The sequence below is a fragment of the Triturus cristatus genome, chromosome 9, assembly GCF_964204655.1.
Source record: "Triturus cristatus chromosome 9, aTriCri1.1, whole genome shotgun sequence".
In the NCBI taxonomy this organism is placed as follows: domain Eukaryota; kingdom Metazoa; phylum Chordata; class Amphibia; order Caudata; family Salamandridae; genus Triturus; species Triturus cristatus.
This window is the reverse complement of record NC_140592.1, coordinates 707,214,223-707,234,262: the sequence shown is the minus strand read 5'-3', so window position 1 is coordinate 707,234,262 and position 20,040 is coordinate 707,214,223.

Below are 20,040 nucleotides of genomic sequence, written 5' to 3'. Positions count from 1 at the left end.
CTGGGACACAGCTAATCCCATGCCATGGCATGTGGAGGTTCACAATCTCCGTGTGTAGCTGGGTCTTGGTAGGAGTGTCACCTGGCAGCCATACGTGTCCAGGGCATGTGGCACATACCTGACTCCGTATATAGCATATGTGTATAGACAGATTAACATGTGCTCAGTACAAATTAATTGTTGTTGTGGTGCACTCACTCTTCCTTGTCACTTCCAAATTACTGCAGAGCGCCGCCTCTTCCCCGACCAATTCTGGACTTGGCTGCCATGCGGGAGAATGACTATATCCGGTGCTACCGCTTCCCCCAACGGTTGATTCTGGAGTTGACGGCGAGACTGGCACCACACCTGCAACCGCTGCACAGGTATCCTACGGCACTGACACCCAAGCTGAAGGTAATGGCAGCCATACATTTTCTAGCCACGGGTACCTTTCAAAATACCATAGCTCATGTTGGTGGCATGTCCCAGAGCATGTTCTGCCGTGTGCTGCATGATTTCTTAGAGGCCATGTTGATTCACCTGGATGACTTCATCCATTTTCCTACCCCTGAAATGTTGACTGGGGTCAAGCATGGATTCTATGCCCTGGGAGGGATGCCCCATGTCATTGGGTCCATAGATGGGACACATGTTGCTTTGGTACCACCACAGGCACAGGAGGTAGCGTACCGGAATCGCAAGCACTACCACTCCATCAATGCCCTTGTGGTGTGTCTGTCCAACATGGTGATTTCACATGTCTGTGCTCGTTTTCCAGGATCAGCACATGATGCCTACATCATGAGGCGTAGCAGGGTGCCTGAAATGATGACGCAGCTGCGCAACGAACGACCATGTGTTGTTGGTGGGTACAGTCTGTCTGTCCTGTATTTTGCGTAGACTTCCAGCATGACCGCTTTTCCTGTCCTGCTTATGTCCATGTGCTTTCCATGTAGGGGACGCTGGCTATCCAACATGCCATGGCTGATCACACCTCTCCGCAACCCCATCACGCCGGCCCAGCTCCGCTACAACACCGCCCATGGCTGGACAAGGCGAGTGATAGAGAGGACGTTTGGCCTCCTGAAAAGCCGATTCAGGTGCCTACACAAGACCGGCGGCGCCCTCCCATATGCCCCGGTGAAGGTCTGCAAAATCTTCATGGTCTGCTGCATGCTGCACAACATGGCAGTTGAGAAAGCTGTGCCACTCATCCTGGATCAAGATGACCAGGACCATCCACCCGTGGAGGACGAAGGGCTTGGCAATGGGGCTAGTGATGTGGAGGATGTGGAGCCGCAAGAGGACATCTGGACTCGGCTCATACGCGACTTCTTTGCTTAGTGGTGAGTACCAGTGTCTGAGTGTGCACGCATTGGTCCCCGTGTGGCATGTGTTGCGATGTGTGTCTCCACCTGCATGTATGGCACGTGAGTCAGAGGTGTGTGTGGGTGTGTCACTGGAGTGATGGTGCCAGTGATGGTTGTATTTCCCCAGTCATAATTGTGACCTAGCATGTTGTCATCCATACATGTGTCGAGTACATGCACATGCAAGTGGCTGTGCTTTTTGTGGCTGACTTCTTGTGTGTCTCTCTTCCCCAGGTACTTGCGCATGCCATCTGCTGGTTGCATTGTTGTGGCACTGCTATTCCTCATGGACACGTCATCGTGTGCTGACTCAGCGTTACAGGCACGGACACATTTGGAAGTCTTCTTAGGGTAAGGGATGCATCGGGGGTGTATTGGGTGTGGCAGTTGTTCACGATGTATGCACACTGCCCCTGTCGATGTTTGGTTCCTCTGCAGACATGTTGCATCACCATGGTACACATGACATGCAGATGGGTACACCTGAATAGATGGTCAGACTTGTTGACAGTCATCTGTGATGGAATAGTGGATTGTGATGATGGCATCAATGTGTGTAACACTGCCCTCGGACACATACGGTTTGCATTGGCTTGACATGCTGTGGGACTTCCACATCAGCGGATCGATGGTGTATGGCAGGCCTCCGTGAGCAGCTGGGGGTGTTTAGCTGTTACCCGACACTTGTGTGCCAGTTCCATGGCTATCACGCATTTGTGCTGCAGAAGGGGGGTGCCTTTGTTGGACCCACATGTTACTCCACATGAACTGTTCATGTGTACTTCGAGTTGCCTCTGCAATCCCGAATACATGACTAATAAAGGTGTCCCTATGCCTCCAAGGTGCCTCTTCTCAGTCAATGCTGGTGTGTTGCCACGGTGCATCCGGCATGTCTGGCATGGTTTTCCGTGATAGTGGCTATGTGTCTATGTGTCGAGTAGCAAGATGCAAGCTGTGTGTGTGGGATTAGACTGTGTATTGTGCATGATGTCCATGACTGTGTGGGTATTGTGACATGTGCCATCCCCATGCATCCAACGTTGGCCAGGCCCCCATTCTCTGCATCCACCGGACTCAAGCTTGCAGGACATGGTTCTGCCACCTGTCTACACATACCTGGGTGCCCCCCAGGACACTCGACATGATCCCTGACCTCTGCGCATGACTGTTGCTGTACTCAATATGTCTGTCGGCACGGTTGTGCGGCCACCCCCTCAGCTGGTTGGGCCCATCACGGGTGTGTATGGTGCTCCATGTCTGTCTTGCCTAATACACTGTAACCCGTGTGTCCTGTGCCAGACTCAGGCCCCAGGGTGTGGATGGTTGAAGTCAAAAGAGAACTCAGGCATGTTTAGACTTTACAAGACACATGTAAGGTAATAATGCAACCAGCAGGCATCTTCTCTTCATGGTGTGACTTTTTATTTTAGTGGGGGGGGGGGTATGACATGAGGGGCTTTCCGGGTGTTTGGAATCCAAAGTTCAGTAGGGGAGTTGGTGTCCTTGCCATTGGAAATCCTCAGAGTCCATGTCACAGTCTTTGTCAACATTGGTCAGACAGTGACCAGCAAGGCCATGTGGCAGAGAATGTCTTTTGATGCTGTGCTGCTGTTGCTCCAGTGGGCCAGGTGCCAGGCCAGGTGTCCTGGGAGATGGTGCTGTAGCGCCGACCCTCACGGTCTTTTCCGTGGACGACCCGCCCTCCTGCGGGGACCCTCAGAAGCAGGCCGTGATGATGTTTGGGATGCTCCATCAGATGTTTCCTCCTCCTCCTCATGATCCCTCCCTGTGGGTGGTGATGTTCTACGCCTTCTGGGACAGGGAGGGTTGCCCATGTTGTCGGCCATCCGACGGAGTGTACTGTGAATTCCCGTGAACACCGTCACGAGCTCAGCCTGTCTGTCCTCCATCCTCCGTTGGTGTTGCAGTAGACAGGCATGTTGCTCCGCATGTTGCTGGGCCTGCTGGGTCTTGATCTCATCGAGGGTCCCCTTCATATCGTTGAGGGTGGACACAACCTGGGCCATGCCCGTGGTGTCCTGCCGGTATGTGTCCAGGATGTTTCGGACATGGGAATATACCGGTTCCCCAGCCAACTGGTCAGGCTGGCGCCTCCGCCGTCCTCCACTCCCACCACCCCTGCCCACTTGCGCCTGGCCTGCCGTTGTGGGCACATTGGGTCTCCGGGACCCCTGAGGGATGGCATTTGCGATGTTGCCTGCCTCCTCCTGGGTGCCCGGAGAACCTTGTCCCTCCTGGACAGACTGGCTGCTTTGTGGTGGTGGGGCAGGGATCCTGGGTGTCTCCTGGGATGTGGCAGGAGTGGGGGTGGTGGTTGGCCCCGTTGTACCTGACGCAGGTGCTGCAGGTCGTTGGACACCAGAGGGGCCAGGTTGGTCGGGGTCGTCCACAGAGTGGTGAGAGTCGTCGCTGCCGGTGGGATCGGCCTCCCGCAGAGCCGGGTCCTGTGAGTCTTCCCCCCTAGTGTTGGGGGGTGAACCACGACGTTGACCTGTGTGTGAGAGAGACAATGTTAATTTTGTTCCATGCAACATCCATGTTTCATTAGTTTCAAAGTTGGAACATTTCCTCTAGGAATTTGGATCTGTCTTGCATTCCACTCACAGTGCACTTGTGCATGGGTGTGTCCCTTGGGCACAGCTTTGGCGACTTTAACTATGTGTGGCACAGTCTTACTTGCTGCGTCAAGTGTGACTGCAGTCAGCAGTGGAGTGGGCAGGTGTGGCGAGCCGTGCATTGGCCCCTTCCGTGTTGCACTGTACGTGGGCACATGAAGTTGTTCCACACACTTCAATGATGCAGGTAGCTGTCGTTGTGCTCATGCACAGGTTGTGACATGGCCCTGTGTTTTGCCATGGAGAAGAGGGGGGGTGCTGGCACTGGCCACCCTTGTCCACATGCACGCAGTCCACCTGCTGACGAGCAGACATTCCCACACACCACAAGGCTGATTTGCTCTCCCTGTGTCTCCCTCCCTCTCTGTCCCCCTCTCCCTCCCTCTGTGCGTCGGCCTCCTCCCTCTGTCCGTCTCCCTGTGTCTCCCTCCCTCTCTGTCCCCCTCTCCCTCCCTCTGTGTGTCGGCCTCCTCCCTCTGTCCGTCTCCCTGTGTCTCCCTCCCTCTCTGTCCCCCTCTCCCTCCCTCTGTGTGTCAGCCTCCTCCCTCTGTCCGTCTCCCTGTGTCTCCCTCCCTATCTGTCCCCCTCTCCCTCCCTCTGTGTGTCGGCCTCCTCCCTCTGTCCGTCTCCCTGTGTCTCCCTCCCTCTCTGTCCCCCTCTCCCTCCCTCTGTGCGTCGGCCTCCTCCCTCTGTCCGTCTCCCTGTGTCTCCCTCCCTCTCTGTCCCCCTCTCCCTCCCTCTCTGTCCCCCTCTCCCTCCCTCTGTGTGTCGGCCTCCTCCCTCTGTCCATCTCCCTGTGTCTCCCTCCCTCTCTGTCCCCCTCTCCCTCCCTCTGTGCGTCGGCCTCCTCCCTCTGTCCGTCTCCCTGTGTCTCCCTCCCTCTCTGTCCCCCTCTCCCTCCCTCTCTGTCCCCCTCTCCCTCCCTCTGTGTGTCAGCCTTCTCCCTCTGTCCGTCTCCCTGTGTCTCCCTCCCTCTCTGTCCCCCTCTCCCTCCCTCTCTGTCCCCCTCTCCCTCCCTCTGTGTGTCAGCCTCCTCCCTCTGTCCGTCTTCCTGTGTCTCCCTCCCTCTCTGTCCCCCTCTCCCTCCCTCTGTGTGTCACCCTCTGTCACCTCAGCCCAGCTTCCTGGGCACACACTGTTAGCAGATCTTTGAATGGCCCTTGGCTTGTTGATGTGAGTTTGTTTCTGATCTCCAGGCACCCATTGGGTGTAGTGTCTGTGTCTGCGCTGCTGCTGTGGTGGTGTGTGCTGCCACTCTTTCACAGTGTTGGCTGTTCATTAGCTGCTGTCATGTGCAAAACAGTGCCTTCACCCCCGTGTGTTAATGCAAGGCGTCCGCCATTTGCTGGCAAGTCTTTCCTGTGTGGGGACACACTGTTTGTCTGGCTGTGACCTAGGCCATATGGGCAGAGGGCATTGTTATCTGCTTCTGAGTTACACTATGTGATTTTTGGGGCCCACCCTCCCGCCATCCTGGTTACCGTGTCATGTGTTGGTGTCTTCTGTGGCCTGTGACTTGACATTGTCCAGCTGGGTGCATGGGGCATGGTGGCGCCAGTGGCATGTGCGTGTTTATGGAGTGTGGTTGAGTCATGCGATAGCTTGGGGTGGTTGCGTGCCTGTTTGTGAGTTTGGTTGTGGATGACGTTCCCCCCATGTGAGGTGTGTTGTTTGTGTACTCACCCGGGTCTCGGAGTCCTCCTAATCCTTCGATTGCCTCCACCGGCAGTATGGCCATCACCCTCTCCTCCCAGGGATGGTAGTGTACGGGTCTGCGGGACGGCCCTCCTCCAGTGACGTTGGCCTGGTTGTGTTCATTCGTCATCTTGGCTCGGACCCTCCTCCGCAGATCGTACCACCTGGCTTGGCATTCCTGCTTGTTCCTTCTGGTGTCCGCAACAGCATTCACAGCAACGACGATGGTCTGCCACATGGCTGTTTTTGCTGAAATGCTGGTCTGTCTGACCAATGTTCCAAAGAGGTGTGGCTCGACTCTGAGGATTTCATCGACAAGGACCTCCAACTCTCGGTTACAGAACTTTGGATTTTTGTTAGTGGGCATGGTGAGGGGTGTGGGTGTGGATGGTGGGGGGGGTGGATGGTTGTGGGTGTGTGGGTGTGGTTGTGCAGGTGTGTGTGTGAATGTGATGAGGGGGTGTTTGTGAAGGTGTGTGTGTGAAGGTGTGCAAGTGTAAGGTGTGGTAAAGCTTCTAGTATGGTGCTGTAGGTTGTCTGTGGGGTCTGGCAGCAGTGAGTCTGTTGCAAAGGCTCATGGTTTGTGTGTGTGGGCCCTCTTTATTGGTCCATTGGTGGGTGTGGCTGTGTTTAAAGTTTGGGTGGGTGTGTTATAAGGAGTGGTGGTGTTTTGGGCCTCTGTTTGTTTTTGGCAGTTGCAGGTCAGTGAATGTGTTGTTTTAGGGGTTGTTGGACATGTTTAGTGGCTTTGTGCCATTCGAATGGTGTATTCTTGTGTTGTTTTGGTTTGTCCTGGTTGTGTACGTGCGTTTTTAGTGTGTGTACGGTGTGTACATGGGCCATTTTGTTGTACAGTGCTGTCCTTGTGTGTGGCTTGGTACGACTCGTACATGCGGTTGTGATGTTGGGGCCTGGGGTGCGCTCCGTACTTAGAATGTTGTGGTGGGGGTACGACTCTAACGTACACGGGTGTACATACACGGGGGTACGACACGTACACGGGTGTACATACACGGGGGGGTACGACACGTACACGGGTGTACATACACGGGTGGGGGTATGACTCTAACGTACACGGGTGTACATACACGGGGGGTACGACACGTACAGGGGTGTACATACACGGGGGGTACGACATGTACACAGGTGTACATACACGGGTGGGGGTACGACTCTAATGTACACGGGTGTACATACAGGGGGGGGTACGACACGTACACGGGTGTACATACACGGGGGTACGACACGTACACGGGTGTACATACACGGGTGGGGGTACGACTCTAATGTACATGGGTGTACATACACGGGGGTACGACACGTACACGGGTGTACATACACGGGGGGTACGACACGTACAGGGGTGTACATACAGGTGGGGTACGACACGTACAGGGGTGTACATACACGGGGGGTACGACACGTACACGGGTGTACAGACACGGGTGGGGGTACGACTCTAATGTACATGGGTGTACATACACGGGGGGTACGACACGTACACGGGTGTACATACACGGGGGGTATGACAGGTACAGGGGTGTACATACAGGGGGGGTACGACATGTACACGGGTGTACATACACGGGGGGTACGACACGTACAGGGGTGTACATACAGGGGGGGGTACGACACATACAGGGGTGTACATACACGGGGGTACGACACGTACACGGGTGTACATACACGGGTGGGGATACAACTCTAATGTACACGGGTGTACATACACGGGGGTACGACACGTACACGGGTGTACATACACGGGGGGTACGACACGTACAGGGGTGTACATACAGGGGGGGTACGACACGTACACGGGTGTACATACACGGGGGTACGACACGTACAAGGGTGTACATACAGGGGGGGTACGACACGTACACGGGTGTACATACACAGGGGGTACGACACGTACACGGGTGTACATACACGGGTGGGGGTACGACTTTAATGTACACGGGTGTACATACACGGGGGGTACGACACGTACACGGGTGTACATACACGGTGTACATACAGGGGGGGTACGACACGTACAGGGGTGTACATACACGGGGGGTACGACACGTACACGGGTGTACATACACGGGTGGGGGTACGACTCTAATGTACACGGGTGTACATACACGGGGGTACGACACATACAGGGGTGTACATACAGGGGGGTACGACACGTACACGGGTGTACATACACAGGGGGGTACGACACGTACAGGGGTGTACATACAGGGGGGGTACGACACGTACAGGGGTGTACATACAGGGGGGGTACGACACGTACAGGGGTGTACATACAGGGGGGGTACGACACGTACAGGGGTGTACATACACGGGGGGGTACGACACATACACGGGTGTACATACACGGGTGGGGGTACGACTCTAATGTACACGGGTGTACATACGCGGGGGGTACGACACGTACACGGGTGTACATACACGGGTGGGGGTACGACTCGAACGTACACGGGTGTACATACACGGGGGGTACGACACGTACACGGGTGTACATACAGGGGGGGTACGACACGTACAGGGGTGTACATACAGGGGGGGTACGACACGTACACGGGTGTACATACACGGGTGGGGGTACGACTCGAACGTACACGGGTGTACATACACGGGGGGTACATCACGTACACGGGTGTACATACACGGGTGGGGGTACGACACGTACAGGGGTGTACATACAGGGGGGGGTGTACATACACGGGGGTGTACATACACGGGGGTACGACTTGAATGTACGGGGGCTAGGGGGGTGTTGGGCGCATATGCAGGCACATGTCTCCATGGTTGCTATGGGTGTTCGGTGCGGACGGTGTTTTTTCCATACGGTTGTAACTTCTGACGCACGGGATGGATCGTGATTCCGCGGTCGGACTTCACTTTTCACATTTGTACGGTGATTCGTCCGAGGACGTGTCGGACACATTTTCCGACCCGAGGACGTGTGGGGAATTATTCCCAATGCGATTCATATGGTCTTTTTCCCATGCGAATCGTAATTGGCAGTTTGTACGGCACTTGTACGATTCGTATGGTAAAAAGACCAGATACGAGTCGTACGGGGACATTTTTTACCGGATCGTAATTGGCACCTGTATGTCTAATATTATAGGTAATGGCGAAAGAAAACCAAAAAGGATTTGTTTTTGTGATAAAATATTTTCGAATCCAGACCAGAACTCAGACAAAACTGGACATGAAAAAAATATATGAGTAATATCGGCAGCCACAAGATCACATTTAGGGCACTTAGAGCGTAAGCTTGATGAAAGATTTTGAGACCAATTGGAAATTCTAAGCGGAGTATAATATAAAAAACAAATGGTTTTATACAACTGGATCCTCAAGCTCGAAGATTGTACCACTTTGTTAATATTACAGAGTGACGCCGAAATTTTAGTAGAAGTAATGTTAGTCCCTAATCTAGATGCCCATTTCAAAGCAATTTTTGGACAATTATCCTCTTTAAAATTATTCTAGCATTTAGAACCCCTACTAATTAATGATTTCTGATTTTCTGAATAGAAACACGTCCATAAATCTGAGTCCAAAATTTGACTAATTTTCATTTTACAGACCAGAAAGTCTCTAATTTGCATATATTTAAATCGCATGACATCGGTTAAATTAAAGAGAAGTTTAAGCGTTGTGAAATTTAAAAATCCCTGATTGCCATAAAGGTCTCCCAAAACTTTAATGCCAAAATTAGCCCAGACAGTCCCAAGTCCATCATTAAATATGTCTGGTAACCCAGGATTACCCCACAAAGGAAGCTTTGAGTGGAAAAAAGAAGTCTTACATATAGTTAATAAAGATTTCCAAACCGCGACTGTCTTTCTCGCAGTCTTAAACTTGACCCTTTTAAAATAATTAGGGTCATTTACTCTTGCGAGAAATCGATTAGAGTCAGTACCCAACATAAATTGGTGGTAGTAGTATTGACTATTGAGAATGAATAAACTATGAAGACGACCAAAAAAAGTAGCCAAAAAGTATAATTTAAAATCGGGGAAATTTAAACCGCCTTTATTAATTGGTAATTTAAGCAGGACAAGGGATCTTCTAGCTTTCTTATACCCCCAAATGTAGCTACTTAAAATCCCATCTAGTTTCTTAAAAAAGGAATTGTTAACACGTAAAGGTATAGACCTAAATAAATACATAAATTTGGGCAAAATCTTCATTTTAATTAAATTAATCCGGCCTATAAGACTTAAAGGTACTTTATGCCATTTTTTAAGTAAGCAAGCTGTTTCTTTCAACAAGGCATCATAGTTAAGATTATTTATGTTGCTTACATCAGCAGATATTTTAACACCTAAATACGTCGCCACCCGGCAAGTACCTTGAACAGAAGTCAGTGGTTTATAGTTTAGTATTACCTGTGTTTTATTTAAATTTAATTTGTATCCTGAAATTGATCCAAAAACATTGGATTCTTCGATTATCGTTGTAAGCGCTTTTTCTACATCAGTAGAATATATAGCAATATCATCTGCATAGGCAGTGATTTTTAAAGAGTTAGAGCCGAATTCCAATGGGATAATATATGGTTGAGTTGATAATGAATTTATAAACGGTTCCATAGATAGTGCAAATAGCAGGGGCGAGAGCGGGCACCCCTGCCGCGTACCCCTAAGTATTTTAAAGCCTGGGGACATCATGCCTGCATAGCTAATTTTAGCAGTTGGGGAATCATATAGGGCCTGTATCCATTTTAGGTATTGGCCATTGAAACCAAACGCCTTCATTACGGCCCAAAGATAATCCCACCCGACTCGGTCGAATGCCTTTTCAGCATCTAAAAGTATCATACCGAGTCGAATGGAATTAACCGCTGCTACGTCAAAAGCAGTAATTGCCATATTAACATGGGCTGTAGTATCACGTCCAGTAATAAATCCATGTTGTTGTGGATTAACCAACTCAGGCATATAAGGAGCCAATCGGAGTGCAAGAATTTTAGAAAATATTTTAGCGTCTACGTTGATTAAAGAAATAGGCCTATAGGAGCCACATTCCTCAGCAGGTTTGTTTTTTTTAAGGAAGAAAACAATTTTTGCAGAATTCCAAGACTCTGGAACCTTCCCTGTTTGGCCAATCGAGTTGATTACTGAACAAAAGAGGGGAAGTATTTCATCAATACAAATTTTATAAAATTCTATAGGAAGTGTATCCTCCCCTGCAGCTTTGCCAGACGGGAGAGAAGCTATGGCCGTTCTGGTTTCGGCGGTGGTAACATTTTCCCCTAATTGCTTATTATGTTCGACTGCTATACTGTTAGTGACATTATTACCAATGTATGATTGAATATTATGTAATGTGGGGATATTTTCCGGAGTGTATAAATGACGGTAATACTTAACAAATTGTGTTATAATATCTGTAGTTTGATCGTAGATGGTATTATTGGGGCCTTTAATATATTTGATTATTGTATTGGCTTTATCATCCGCAATTCTATAAGCCAAGATCTTACCAATTTTATCGCCACTCTCATATTGAGAAATTTTAAATGTATGTAATTTTGCACTTGCTCGCTCTCTAAGAACATTTTTGGTGGCAGATCGAAGACTGATTAACTCTAGTCCTAATTTATCCCCATCCAACGTACCTTGTATAAAGGCGTCTGCTAATTGGTTTTCTAACAACAAAATTTTAGTAGTAATAGTCTTATTTTCTTTGCGGAGTTTGGAATTTTGTGTAAAAATAAATTGTTGAATAAATCCCCTTATGCTAGCCTTACAGGCATCCCATACATAAATTAAAGAAGTAGAATGAAGATTAATATCAATAAATTCAGAGATATGTTTCTTAAGTTGTAGGATAAATTCTGAATCTGAAAGAAGATATCGGGGGAAGGAGAATGATCTTATATCTGGTCTTCTTGAAAGTGTACGGAAGGTAAAAAGAATGGGATTATGGTCTGAGGTAAGTCTTGGGCAAATATCGATAGTATTAGATTCTAGAATCTTGTCAGAGGCCCAGATCATGTCTATCCGAGAACATAGTTTATGAGGTGCGGAATAGTACGTATACCCGGGTATATTAGGTTGAAGAGTTCGCCAGACATCTGTTAGGCTATGTAACCGGCCAAGTTCTAAAATAGCCGCACGTATCTTCCGCATACGTTGAAACCCTCTATGTTTAGTGGTGTCTATAGCATAATCAATTATACAATTGAAGTCACCTCCGATTAAAAGTTCCCCTTCCCATTCTAGTAATTCAATGTTTAACCAATCGAAAACATAAGGGTCATCAGCATTAGATCCATATACAGAACATATAACATATTTGCAATTTTCCAAATCGACCTGAATAATTATCCATCTACCCCTTTTGTCTACAGCAGTTTTAATAATATTTAGTTTCAATTGTTTTTGCTTTAGAATGGCAACCCCTCTAATAGTAGCATTTAAAGTACATGCAATAACCTCGTACCCTAAAAGCCTTAACAAATTCCTATCTTTGTAACAGATGTGTGTCTCGGTGAGTAAGACTAAGTGAGGATTATACAGTTTGAGCTCTTCCTGTACTAATCGTCTCTTATTCTTACAATTAAGGCCAGCGACATTCCATACTAAACAGCTGAGTTTAATCATTTCAAAAGTGTTAGAAAATCATCTATTCTAATAATAATTATCATATATATCAGCTTTTCTTTTTTATTATTTTCAATAGTTGTTGCAATTGTGTTGTCATTTTTAACATTATTTACTACCACCCGTGAACCCCTACTCCAAAAACACCCCAGCCGGGACCTTCCCCCAGACCCCCCGGGGGAGAGCACCCCCTTGTTGCATGCTGCCGTTGTTAGGTAGCCAAGTTGAGGGGCAACATCGGATAGCTCCCTCTAATCCCTCAACTCCTGAAAAAAAAAAGAAAGAAGGAAAATCCCATACAATGCAAAAGTAAATCCGAATACAGCTAAGAATACGAAGAAAAAGAAAAAAAATTAAGTTTCCATATTAGTGACCCAACTTTTATATACACCTTACCTAAGCAGAATTGATAAGTATAGCGGCCATTCTGCTAGAGCTTTGCAATGAATAACTGCATACATAGAGAAAAATTCTTAACCAAATTTCGATAATGCTATCTCAGCTTCTTTTACATCGGTAAAAGAGTATGTATGACCCCCCTTTATTACTTTTAAACGGGCAGGTTCCTGCAGGAATACCTGCCCACCCAAAGATTTGAAAGGGTCAATAAGTTGTCGTAGCTTCCAACGTTTGTCCATAGTAGCCTTACTCAAGTCAGATCTAACAAAAAACGTGACGTTATCAACCTTGATAGGGGAGTGAGGCTTGGCCTTAGAGGAGACCGCTTGCCTTAGTAGATAGTTACCGAAGTAAATCAGGAAAGGTCGTGGAAATTTACTCTCTTTATTTCTCTGAACCAGAGGAAGCCTATGGACCCTTTGTAGCTGGGAGTCCCAATCCCAATCTGATAAATCAGGGAAAGCTCTTTGAAAGAGATTCACCATATAGGCCCGCGGATCAGATCCTTCTGAGCCTTCCGCTATGTCAAAAAGTCGGAGATTTTGTCTTCTTTGACGATTTTCCATGTCTTCAAGCTTATTCTGAAGGCTAGATATCTGCATGTCATGTTGACTAGTTAAAGTCTCAGCCCGGGCAGATATTTCCTCAATACCTGCAACTCTTTGTTGTAACTCCGCCACTTCCTGGGTGATTATTCCAAACTTATTAGTAGCTTCTACCAAAGACTTCTGTAGTTGACAATTGTCCTCTCTAAGCTGTAAGAAATGCTGCTGTGCTTCGTTTCTATGGTCAGTCAAAATCTTTAGAATCTGATCGAAAGAAGAAGGGTGACATTCTGTATTCCCAGTATGATCTTGGGCAAGCGGGGCACTTGAGACACTTAAGGTACTTGCAGGTATTGAAGATAGTTGCTGAGAATCCATATCGGTAGTTGCTACCACAGTAGAAGCCATAGGAAGATAAGAATCGGCAAGTGAAATACCTAAAGCAGATGTAACAGCTAAAACAGGTTGAATTATTTTATCTCCGGCCGTGACAGAAGATTCCTTTAAGTACTCTTCTGCTTCAACAGGGTTAGTACCTGAGAGACGCAAGGCCATATTCTTGACCCCTCCTTTTGCCTGTATCCACCTTCGTAAGGGACTTTCATCAGTGATAGCTTTACCGCGTGTTTTAAGAACTGAGCTTGATACAGACAAAACGGAAGTATTAAGTTTCTTCCCTTTCTTTATTTTATTTTTCGCTTTTAATTTTCCCTTTTTGGTGCCAGAGTGTCGTATGTGAGATCTGAGCGTATCCTCTTCTTCTTCTTCTTCTTCTTCTTCTTCAGCCGAATCCTCATAGTCATTGACCAGGCAATCCTCATTCTCCGTGTGATTCATTTCATCTTCAGTTAGTATAGTTTGTATACCTGTGGTGGGTGATATCAGTGTACACGGGCCAGCCCCTTGTAAGCATACAGGTGATTTCAAGGTGTCCACCATATCAGCTATAGGTTTCTCCCCCCCGGCCGGTATGGAAGTCTCTGGCAGTTTTTTATTAGATAAATTAGAATTTGTTTCTCCAGTAACCCTGTAATTATCCGTTTGTTAGGTTATATTCTTCCCACATCCAATACTAATGTCAGTTGGAGAAAGAGCGTCATTGTGCATCAAGAGTATTGGGGGGCTAACAGAAACAACATCGCTCCCAGAAGTAGATATAGAGCCAGGCTTGCCTTGTGTATCTCCAGAGAATGACGAGAATGACAAAGCACGAATAATCTGCTTACCAGAGATCACTGCTGCTTTCTCGATTTTCTCAACCAGTTCCACCGAAACCGCCGAGGCCACCACAGAAGCCGCCAAAGGAGCCGAAGGAGCCGGAGTTATAGCTGCAACAATGTTTCCCCTACAGACCGAGCTCTCGACAATGAGACCCCTCCCGGTCCGAGCCGATCTATGAGCGTTCTTTGGTGGCATGGTGCAAGTAGCCAAAGTGAACCGCGTCTCTTTTCCTAAACAGGGGCAGTGAATACAGCTGAGAGCGGAGCCCACAGCCAGCCCAAGACCAGAGCAGTCAAGTGAAGAATCCTGCAGGACCACGGCTCCGGCTACCCCAAGGGTGATCGTCGGTCGAGTGAAGAGAAACCTCCGCCCGCAGCGACCCAGCAAAAGACGCAGCATCCGATGTCTAGGTTCAACAATACAGATCGACGAATGAAGAAGTAAAAGCAAGTAGATTTTCTGCTATTTACTCCAGTTCAGCCTTGAGTAAATCTTAATTTTCTCCGATAATCTCCATATAGCACTGTTCAGGCAGAATGAGGGAGAGGGAGCATCTCGCAGCGCTACCGCTCAGTGGCGTGTTCAATCCGCCATCTTGTCCCGCCCTATACACTAGTATAACCTTTCATCACTCACTGTAAAATACAGAGTACCATATTTGAAACCATTGACAAACCAATACCAATTACTACATACCCACTCACTGATTCCTAAGTCTACACACAACTACCCATTCAACAACATAATCACTTATACATGCAGTTACTAATTAATAGAACACTATTAAATGCACTTATACACTTATATAGACATTGACACATCAGCAGTCATCTTAGTCAGTTATGCAGTCATTCTACTCACTCATGAAAAAAATTAATCACACTTACATTTACTCATTTACACAATTATACACACAACACCTCATTTATTCAAACACATAGTAACTCATAGTTAATATGTTAAAAAATCACCATTACAATTATACACTCATTCATATAGTTACTCTCACAATCACTGACTCTTATATATACTTATTTATATACACCAACTCTCACATACAATACCTTTTATTTTTTTACTTTGTTGAAGATATACAACTAAAACATATATTCGCTCACCAACACACAAATAAATACACTCAGTCACCCATACAACTGTTTCCACATGCACTCTTAAACCTGTACACCTAGTCAATCAACCATTCACACATCTATGCATAGAGTTACACACACCCCATCCAACCACACACAAACTCAGTGTCCCATACAAATACTCACCCAACTAATCAATAACTAATTGTTGGAAGGCGGACCCCGAGGAGTCGGCGAGACCACTCAGGGGGGGGGCCCCCACACTGTACGAAGTAGCCGAGCGCTGCAGAGAAGCCTCCTGGGAAATCCTTCTCCTATTATGTACTAGCACAGTAACACCACCACACCGGACTCAAGGAGGTTGTCTCAAGATGAGCAATTCTTTATCAGCACTTTAAAAGGTTACGGGTTCAATATTACACAAAAAGGGGGATCGAGGGATCCGCAAAAGTCTCAGTGTCTCTTTTAGGCGGGAAGGGGTAGCGGGACAGTCTTAGGCAGGAGCTTGGTACGAGGGTACCTGGGGCCCAGTTCTTATCCTCAAGCTGGAGGACCTCCGGGTCTCGGAGGGGTCGAGCCGCGACGGTGTCAGCAGGGCTCTGGCGTTCAGTTCGTGGAGAGCCGCGACCAGGTCAGCAGGGCTCTCAAGATGGTTTCTGCTCAGCTCGAGCCGCGACGTCGTCAGCAGGGCTCCGAGGGAGGTTTCAGCGAGGTTGGGCCGCGACAGCGTCAGCTGGGCCCCGATGTTCCGGGGGGCTTCAAGGTTTCAGCAAGAAGGAGCCGCGACGCAGTCTGCAGGGCTCGTGGTGGTTTCAAGCAAGAGTTCTTCTCCGTAGGGGCGGCCGCGATTCAATCAGCAGGGCTCTCGACTCTGGGATACAACTGCCGGTCTGTGGCGGGGTCGCCCCAGATATAGGTCTGGAGCCCTTTGATGTCCGGACCCTTGCGCCCGGGGGGCGGAGAGGCCGGGTTGGGAGCGGCCAGACGCCCAGCAGGAGAGGTGCCCGGCCCAGGAGAGATGGAGGCCGATCGCACCTTGGTGTGTGGGGACGGTTGGGGGTCCCATCGATACCGCCCTCCGCCAGGGCGATGAGGTGTTCACGTGACACCCCCTGGCCAGTTCTTGGTGCCTCAATGTCTGGGCCTTGCTGGGGCCGAGGCCGGGTTGAGCGGAGTCAGGAGGACTGGTGTGCACGGTCACGTGGCAGGTGACAAAATGGCGGAGCCCCGAGGCGTAGGTGACCTCGTGCGGCGCGAACGGGTAGCTTGTGGAGGCTAGGGCGGGGAACGGGCCCAACCCCCGGGAAGTCAGGACCACGCCACGAGGCCGGGTCCAACAGGCGTCCCCCCCAGCCGAAGGCGGAGAGAGTCACCCATCTTCTTGGGGATTCTCCTCGTCAAGGCGGAAGAAGCGGGACAGGCCGTCCGCGTTGGCGTGGTCATTGCCGGGTCGGTGCTCAACTGAAAAGTCCATCCCTTGCAGGGCAATGGACCACCGCAGCAGCTTGGGATTCTCGCCTCTCATTTGCATTAACCACCGCAAGGGCCGGTGGTCGGTCTGGACCCGAAAGTGGGTACCGAAGAGATAGGGCCGGAGCTTCTTAAGGGCCCACACTACGGCGAAGGCCTCGCGCTCGATGGTGCTCCATCGTTGCTCCCGGGGCAGCAGCCGTCGGCTGATGAAGGCCACCGGGCGGTCGAGTCCCTTCTCATCAACCTGAGACAGGACGGCCCCGATCCCATATTCGGAGGCGTCTGTCTGTACGATGAACTCCTTACTGTAGTCAGGGGCCTGGAGTACAGGGGCAGTGCACATCGCTGCCTTGAGAGTCTCCAAAGCGGACTGGCAGCGGGGAGTCCAGTGCACCTTCTTGGGTTGTTTCTTCGAGGTGAGCTCTGTGAGAGGCCCAACAATGCTCCCATAGTCCCGGATGAACCGCCGGTAGTATCCAGTGAGGCCCAGGAAGGCCCGCACAGCGGTCTGGGTAGTGGGGGGCTCCCATGCCTGGATGGCATCGACTTTTGGCTGGAGAGGGGCCACCTGACCGCTCCCCACCTGATGGCCCAGGTAGGTCACTGATCCTTGGCCGATCTGGCATTTGCTGGCCTTGATCGTAAGCCCGGCCCTTTGGAGGGCGGCCAGGACGGCTTTGAGGTGAATTAGGTGCTCAGCCCAGTGGTTGCTGTACACGGCAATGTCATCCAAATAGGCCGCGCTGAAGGCCTCGAGCCCGGCCAGAACCTTGTTTACAAGTCTCTGAAAAGTGGCCGGGGCGTTCTTCATGCTGAAGGGCATCACCCGAAAGTGGTAATGCCCATCAGGGGTAGAAAAGGCGGATCTTTCTCGGGCGCCGGGGGTGAGCTGGATCTGCCAGTACCCGGCGGTGAGGTCCAGCATGCTCAGGTAGCGGGCGGACCCCAAGCGGTCTATGAGTTCGTCGGCCCGGGGTATAGGATGGGCGTCCGTCTTGGTCACAGCATTCAGGGCTCGGTAGTCTACGCAAAATCGTAACTCCGGGGGATGGCCGAGGGCTGCGGCCTTTGGTACCAGGACGACAGGGCTGGCCCACGGGCTGTCGGAGGGCTCGATGACCCCCAGGGCCAACATTTTCGCTACTTCGGCCTGGATGCATGCCCGTACTCGGTCGGGTACCCTGTAGGCTCGGTGTCGCACGGGGGGGCTGTCCCCGGTGTCGACGTCGTGGACGCACCAGTGGGTCACCCCCGGGGTGAGGGAGAAGAGGGCTGCGTAGTCCTGCAGCAGTTGTTGACAGTCGATACGCTGTTCCGGGGTCAGGGAAGCGGCGAGTTGGACACCTTTGATGGATCCGTCGTGGACGTTGTTCTGCAAGAGGTCGGGTAGGGGCTCGGAGTCGTCCTCGCCCCCCTCGTCGGTCGCCAGCAGCAGGCTCAGTTCGGTCCGGGCAAAGTGGGGTTTGAGCCTGTTAGCATGTAGAACCCGGAGGGGGTTCCGGGGGGACTCTAGGTCGACTAGGTAGGTGACGGGGCTTTTCTTCTCCACCACCTTGAAGGGCCCGGTCCACTTGTCCTGGAGGGCGCAGGGCTCAACAGGGGCCATGACCCAGACTCTCTGGCCTGGCTCGAACTCGATGGTAGAGGTGTTCCGATCGTACCACCGCTTCATGTCCTCCTGGCTGGCCTCGAGGTTGGCTTCGGCCATGGCTCGGAACTTGCGGGTCTGGTTTCGTAGGGTCAGGAGGTATCGGTAGACGTCAGGAGGGGTGCCTTGGAGCTTCGTCTCCCAGCCCTCCTTGACCAGGCTGAGCGGTCCGCGGACCGGATGTCCGTACAATAGTTCAAACGGGCTGAACCCCAGGGACTTCTGCGGGACCTCCCGATAGGCGAACAGGAGGCATGGTAGTAGGACATCCCATCTCCGCCAGAGGGGCTCTTCCAAGCCCTGAATCATCCCCTTCAGGGTTCTGTTAAAGCGCTCGACCAGCCCGTTCCCCTGAGGGTGATAGGGGGTTGTGAATTTGTACGTGACCCCGCACTGCTGCCACAGGGACCGCATTTACTTGGAGATGAAGTTTGTGCCCCTGTCGCTCACCACTTCGCGGGGAAATCCCACTCGGGAGAAGATCCCCATCAAGGCCCGGCCTACCACGGGGGCCGTTACAGTTCTTAGCCGGACCGCCTCCGGGTACCTGGTGGCGTGGTCCACGAGGACCAGGATGAAGCGGTGGCCCAGGGCGGTCCGGGGGTCCAGGGGCCCCACGATGTCGATCCCGACCCGTTCGAACGGGGTGCTGACGGCTGGAAAGGGCTGGAGGGGGGCCTTGACCCGACCCCCCGTCTTCCCGCTGGCTTGGCAGGTCTGGCAGGACCGGCAGTGGTTGTCCACGTCTCTCCGCATTCGGGGCCAGTAGAAGTGGGTCACCAGACGGCTGTAAGTTTTGTCTTGCCCTAGGTGTCCGGCGAGGGGCACGTCATGTGCCAGGTTGAGAAGGAACTCCCGGAAGCGGAGGGGGACCACCAACACGCAGCTGGCCCCGAGTTCTGCCACTTTCTGTTCACTGTACAACAGGCCCTCGGCCCAGTAGACCCAGTGGGTGCCGGTCTGGTCCCCGTTGGCTTGTGCGGATGCTTGTTGTCGGACCCCTTCGAGAGAGGGACAGGACTGCTGTTCTTGCTGGAACTGCTCACGGGTGGGGCCCCCTTCGTGGCGCCATTGTGCAAGTTCTGGTAGGGCGCCGAGGGAAGCAATCTCTTCGGAGGAGGGTTCAGTAGGTCCAGTGTCGGTGTCCGCCTCCCCCTCGCTGCAGGCGGGGGGTGGTGCGAGCCCCTCGGGCTGGGCAGCACCGGGGGCCAAGGACGACCGGGGGGCCTGGGCGGTCATGGACCGGGTGATGGCGCAGGCCCATTCGGATAGTCCCAGCATTCGGAGGTGCTCTCGTCGCTCCACTTGAGCCCAGGGGGAACTCTCCAGGTCGTTCCCCAGGAGGCAGTCTACTGGTGCGTCGTCG